Below are 6,000 nucleotides of genomic sequence, written 5' to 3'. Positions count from 1 at the left end.
TGCATCCTCTGTGTCATTAAATGATAACGTTTAGAAAAGTCACATTTCATCGCGGCTGACAATATCTCATGAGCACAGAGCTTACTAAAACAAAGGTGCAGTGAGGGTTTTGGCTTGGCTTCATATTTCGTTTCCCGTCCGCGGTTTATTGTTCTCGGGGCCGGGGAGCGCTCTGACGTCCTTCAGAATATAGAATTCACTTACCGGCAGCAGTCGTCCACTCACATCAGGATAAGGGAATAAAACAAAGCACAGTGTGGTTCTCAGCAACACGAACAGGTCCAACTTGTGGCCTTCCCCTCACTGACATTTGGCGTGGGTTAAACTTGAGCTAAGGGGCTTGATTATTCAGTTTTCTGACTTTTTCTTGTTTAATTTGGCATTCTGATTCTGAAGTCCGAACTGGATTTTTCTTTTCATCCGTTCTACCTTAGACCAAGGATTACCAGAATAAAATATACAGTGAGATAGAGATAAGGTTGAAGCATGTGGAGAGGGTTATGAGAAAGGGCATAGCTGGCTAGAATTTTGCCGTGTGTTGAGTTTAATTTTTTTTTTTTTACAGGATTTTGAACAGTATTTTCCACTCACTAAAACACCATTTGTGGAAACTAAAGTGGCCACCACGGGAAAAGGAAAATACGCTCACCTCTGCTTCACCTTCTGCACAGAGGGCAGACAAGAATACGCGCTTGCTCCTCCTCCGCCTACAGAGGAGGAAATGAAGAGGAATCTACTGGACAGCATCTGTTTCAGAAAAGAAAACCAGGCAGGGTCAGGACCAGCCGCGGCTTCTTCCTGTGCAGAAGTCAGTTTCATGCGCACGCCAGTCAGCGCCAGTCAGCGCCGTCTCCCTGGAGCCGGGCGTTTCAACTGTGATTCCTAAAACAGGAAAAAACTGACATGTGTTTATGTGTGTGTCAGATACACGGAAACCCATCATTTTCTTGGCAAAATGTTTGTTTGTTTGCCATTGCCTCCCACCCACGAACTAATGTAAAGCCAGAGGAACGGTCTTTATAGCAGTTCAGAACTTGGCTCCTTTTTCCCGGTATTTCCTTCTTAGGTCAAACTAAGAATTCTATAGGAAGTAAAAACAGAAATTTGAAACTAAAAATTAATCAGATGTATCAATATCTAAACATGTCTACTATCTCAACACTGGGAAGACGGAAGAGGAGGACCAGGAGTTCAAGGTTATCCTCTGCTATATAACATGCTCGAGGTAGGCTAGACGAGAGGCTGCTTCACAAAAATATATATGGCATGAATATACAATAAGGCACATGTACACAGGAAATAGAATGTAACAAAATGGATGGGTCTGAAATGTTTCATGAGTGGTATCGATGTCAGTTTAGTTGAGTATATTATTTTTAATAAAGAAAATCAATTAAAAGCTATAAAGGGGGAATGTAGAAATGGCTGGGGTGTCAGAACTCTAACTGCTCCAAATTCAGCTGCTGCCACCACATGGCAGCTCACAGCCGTCCGATTCTGTGGAATCTGATGCCTTCTCCTGGTCTCTGAGGACACGAGGCATACATGTAGTACATACATGCGTACATACATGCAGGCAAGCATTCACATGGATAAAATAAGATAATAAATGAATCTTTAGGATAAGAAGGATCTTCCTGTATCTTATCTTACAACAGTAGTGAACGCATTAGTATTTTAAAATATAAAGGGTTTTAGGAGTTTAGTTTTAGGAGTTGACCTAAAACTTGCCAGTATATAGGAGGCTGTGGACTCTATCACCAACATTGAACAAGCAAACACACACACACACACACACACACACACACACACACACACACACACACACACGTGCTTGAGCACTCATGAACACACAGCTTTCAGACTCTCTTTTTGTCATTTTTGAAGGATTTCCAGAGAGACTAGGAAGACATGTTAGGTTGGGATTACCAACTGTAGCAGGAAGTCCATCTGAAGAAAATCTGGAGACAAATACATTTGCATTCTAGAAAGTTCATTAGAATAGAGAAACTTCTTTTTCTGTTGGTTTATTTCCCTTCCACTTTCAAATGGCACCTGTTCAATTGTTCACCCATTTCCTACTCTTCCTACCCCCACTCCTCTTCCCAACCCCCCACCCATTCCCCCCACCCCCACCACCCCTATCACGGTCTTTCTGTTATGTTGCTCTGTCTCCTCTCTATGTAGATCAGGCTGGCCTCAAACTCACAGATATCCCCCTGCCTCTGCCTCCTGAGGGCTGGGTTTTAAGGAGCCCACCACCACATGTGGCTTCCATTCTTTCTTTTTTTTGAGATTTATTTATTTTATTTATATGAGTACAGTGTAGCTGTCTTCAACACAACAGCTTCTTTTAACTCTGTCTTGTGAGTCCCTTTCTAGTTTCCTGGCCTCTACCCACACTTACTCAATACACATATTCAGCAGCCAGAGGCTACAATCCACACAGGAGAAAGAAGCAGCAGTGTTTTTCTTTCTGAGTCTGGCTACTGTCTAAGTTAGGGTTTCTCTTGCTGTGATGAAACACCACGACCAAATACACATATTCGGGACGAAAAGGTTTATTTGCTTTATGCTTCCACATTGCTGTTCATTAGTGAAGGAAGTCAGGGCAGGAACTCAAGCAGGGCAGGGACCTTGAGGCAGAAGCTGATGCCGAGGCCATGGCGGGTGCTTCTTACTGCCCTGCTCCTCATGGCTTGCTCAGCCTGCTTTCTTATAGGCTCCAGGACTACCAGCCCAGGGATAGCACCACCCACAATGCATAGGGATAGTACCTGCCCATCAATCACTAATTAATTAAGAAAATGCTTACAGGTTTGTTCACAGTCTTGTCACTTTCTTAGTTGAAGTGAGTTCCCTCCTCTCAGATGACTTTAGCGTGTGTCAGGTTGATATAAAACTAACCAGCATAATATATTATAATATATTCCATTTCAATTTTCCTGCAGCTTTCAGGATTTCATTTTCTTTGGAGAGAGAGAGAGAGAGAGAGAGAGAGAGAGAGAGAGAGAAAGAGAGAGAGAGAGAGAGAGAGAGAGAGAGAGAGAGAGAGAGAGATCTGGGAAGGAATCATCAGAGTAAGTTCCATGCAGCAAGGATGCAAAGGGTTAAATGACGTGCAGAGAAACCAGGCAATAGGGGTGGTGTGTCTGTAGTCGTTTGAGGAGTTTGCAGCCAGGGTTGGAAGAGTCTGTCTACGTCAGGGTTTCCAAACAGAAATCACCTCAGCTTTCTTTGCCCAGTTAGCTCAGGATGCACTAAATAGTATAAAAATCATCTCTCTCTCTCTCTCTCTCTCTCTCTCTCTCTCTCTCTCTCTCTCTCTCTCTAAAAATCACACTGCACTGAAGTAAAGCCTATTGCCTTCCATCTCTACCACATTTAACTTTGCAGCAATTTTGTTCAGCAACACACAGGCATAACTTCTTAGCCACGAAGCGTTTTAAACAGCTTCTCTAAGGCGAAGCTGACTGGAGGCTTGCAGAGCGACAGAGGGGACACTGCATATATGTGTATGTCTACATTCATATATATGTACATGTACCTGTGTATGTTTTCATTAGCCATCCGTTGATGGACATCTAGCCTAATTCTATTTCCTTGCTACTGTGAAAGCAATAACAATAAATATGAATGTCCAATTCCGTGTGATAGAATGTAGAGTCTGTTATTGAGTATATACTAATTTATATATGACCCAGTGGTATAAAGCATGGTGCAGTTGTGTTTGGTTTTTTTTGAGAGGTCTCCACACTGATTCCTTTCTTATGTCTTCATTGCTCCGGACTCTCACCAACAGTAAGTAAGCATGCTTTCTGAAATGATTAATTAATCATTAACTCTGAAATTATATATGAATTAGCAGACCCTCCAGGAGAAAACAATGACTGGCAGAGATGGAAAGAGGGACATGAATCAGATGGATTTTTAGGACAAAATATAAAAAACCAAGCACAATGGTAAAACAAAATCCTTTCCTAAATTAAAAGCATAAAGGGACTCGGATAAGTTCCTATACATTTATCGCAATCCACTGTTTCTTCTACAGTTTCACTTAAGAAGTCCTAAGGAAATGCCCCAGTCAGTAAGGTTTTCACCACACAAATTTGAGAACATTACTTTGACTGACAGTATGTATTTAAGAACCCAACATAGCAGCACGTGCCTATAATCCCAACACGGAGAGGCAAAGACCAAAGGATGCCAGAGACTCTTTCTCAATAAATAGTGGGGAGCAATTAATGAAGAAAATCATCTCTGAGCTCTGTCCTCTGAACACTCACTCTTCTCCAGTGCCTAGTGTTCTCTTTCTCTGTCTCTCTGTCTCTCTGTCTCTCCCCCCCCTCTCTCAAAGAATCTGGATTATCTGGGGACTAATTCAAGGAACAAATCTAATTGGTGATCCGTTTTAAGCATTCATCTGTGTGAAGTTTTAACACCTCAGTTGAGAGAAGTCAGATGATCCAAGTCCAAGCTTCATGAGAACCTCCAATTTTACAAGACACGAAGTTGCCAAGTGTGGTGCACACTGAGAAGCTTCCACTTGCCCTCTGTGATGGTGGTGGGCTCCTTCTCCTCTAGAGCTCTGAGCCCCTAGTAAAGCCTCTCTTCTCCACGTTGCCTTGGTCATACATATACACACACACATTTAAATAAGTTAAAACTTATAGTATTCTAAAATTATGTCCCACCATTGGGCCAGCCGCCATTTGCTGTGGGACTTTGCTTCTAGAAAACGTGTAGAGTCTTGTCTTTCTTAGCTGTAGGCAAGGGACTCTGGGTATTTTTCCCATAGCTCTCAAGTGAAAAGCAAGACCACGGATACAGTAACTCTCAATGCTGCTCTCAATGTGAAGACCATGAAGGCCAGCACAGCAGACGACCACAGGAATGGAAAGTCATTTTTAAGCATAGCTTAGATTTTGCAAGATATTTGCTTCTAGAACAATGAGGCATGGTTTAAACAGAAATAGGTAAAAAAATATTATAGACATCCAACTCTTTTAACTAGTCTTCATGTTTCCAGGTAAAAACATTATAGACATCCAACTCTATTAACTAGTCTTCATGTTTCCAGAGTGGTTGATTGGAGGCCCACTCATGCTACCCCTTTGTCCTTGATTTTACTGGAATGTTCTTTTGACAAATCTCTCCTTCACCTGCACTTTCAGTGCTCTACCATCTGTATGGATAGTCTCTTATTTCACTGGCAGGAAAGTTTCCTGTGTCTTGACAGCAATTGGCTGGGTGAGCAGTGATAGCTAGGACAGATAAAGCTGATTGTTTATAGTTCTGTCTCTTCAATAGGATCTGTAAGCAGTGTGAGTGCAAGCTTCCTCCTTCAGTCATCTAGAAATAAGGTATACACCCCAGTAGGCCAAGGAGGGGCGTCTGACTCACCTCTCCAGTGGGTACATGGCAGGATTTCTATCTACACTCTGTTCAGATATTTGGTATCCAGCAGCTGAATCATTTCAAAGAACTGACTCATTTTCCAAGCTTTCATCTAGGTAATATGGAAAGAGTCTCGCTGGATTTGATAGGAAATTGAATTTCAAAGCTCTCGGTGTTTGACGGATTATTCCACCCACTTTGCTTCTTATGTACTGGGAAAGGATAGCGCACTGTGGTGCCTCAACTTTTCCACTTAACATCTCTGATTAATGGTACGCATTCCCCAACCTCAGTGTTCTCGGGGTCAGAGGGAAAACCAAGTTAAAACATTCAATCCGTTTTCTTTTATTGAAGACTTGTGTCACTTGCTTTCTATTTTACTCTATGCATTTATCTCAAATCATTATGCTAGTCTATTATATGCACATATAAATAACGTGATAGAGGTTGAGGCCATGATTTAGATATATCTTTCACAGATGCCTTGAGTAATACATTGTAGAATTTTCTATGCAGTATCTTCATGGACAGTTTTAATCGGAAGAGTTCTGTCTTAGAACTACTCAACTACAACAATAGCCTCCCCTTTGTTCTTTATGAAAA

Source organism: Rattus rattus, chromosome 2 (assembly GCF_011064425.1).
Source record: "Rattus rattus isolate New Zealand chromosome 2, Rrattus_CSIRO_v1, whole genome shotgun sequence".
NCBI lineage: Eukaryota > Metazoa > Chordata > Mammalia > Rodentia > Muridae > Rattus > Rattus rattus.
Note: the sequence above shows the minus strand (reverse complement) of the source record.